Source organism: Vombatus ursinus, unplaced genomic scaffold, assembly GCF_900497805.2.
Source record: "Vombatus ursinus unplaced genomic scaffold, bare-nosed wombat genome assembly UNPS02011014.1, whole genome shotgun sequence".
Taxonomy (NCBI): domain Eukaryota; kingdom Metazoa; phylum Chordata; class Mammalia; order Diprotodontia; family Vombatidae; genus Vombatus; species Vombatus ursinus.
Window position 1 is genome coordinate 8,872,455 of NW_020950792.1, and position 1,001 is coordinate 8,873,455.

The following is a 1,001-nucleotide window of genomic DNA, read 5'->3' on the forward strand; positions in this document are numbered from 1 at the left end:
TAAATATTAATTTATAAATATAGTATAGTTATTATCAAGATTTAAATATTTTAAAATACACAAAACTATTTTTTAAAATTATTTCAAAGCACTTAAAATATTCAATATTGTGCAAACTACCACAGAAGAAAGACACAAACATGGCCATTGCCTCTAACCGGCTAACCTGTAGGAATCTTGAACATAGTTTAGAAGACTTGAGATTGCGATAGAAAATGCACAATTGCCTTGGTGTCACAGATCTTTCCTTCAAGATCAATATCGGTAAAATATGTATTGAAAAATAAATTAGACTCAGCCCTGCTTAGAGTAGTGCAGCCTCCTTTTCTCTTTTGCCACTTGCCCTTTTGCACTGCGCTTCTCAGATTCCGACATGCAGAACGACTCGTGCGAGTTCGCGGATCTGTATGTGCTGCAGAAACGCTCTGCGAGCAACAGGATCACCGGCAAAGGACCATGAGTTCATCCAGATGAATGTGGCCTGAGGCTGACAAGATCACAGGCAGATTTAATCGCCAGTTTAAAACTTATGCAGCTTGTGGAGCAATTTGTAGAATGGTAAAATCTAATGACTATTCTCCAGTTGGCAAAAAATGATGGTATTGTTTCAAAGAACTTCTAATTGGAGAAATCTTGTGGAATATGTCTTAATAAATCAGGAAACAGCAAAAAATTAAAAATTAAAAAAATAAATTAGTGGGAAATGAAAATAGACAACATTTTGACTGATGACCAAATAAAGAAATTCCTGGGTCTTTGATTTAGTATGAGGAGTTATGGCAAGCATACAGTCATATGCCCAGAGCAGATGAGCAAGTCTCTTTATCTACTGAGAAAAGTGTTAATTCCTTGGTCAAAGGCTGAATACTCCTTGTCAGGTGTCCTCATCATCTTTCTAGCTGATTGATGGAGAGACAATGTATTAAAATTTTATCTTATTCTTAGCCCTTCTCAACTTTCTTCTAGTTTTGTTGTTGAATCATTTCAGTCAAGTCTGACTC

At 35.8% G+C, this 1,001-nt stretch overlaps 1 pseudogene; it reads left to right on the plus strand.

The window, feature by feature from the left end:
* Positions 1-373: 373 nt before the first annotated feature.
* LOC114038399 lies at positions 374-622 on the plus strand (annotated as a pseudogene).
* Positions 623-1,001: the final 379 nt, after the last annotated feature.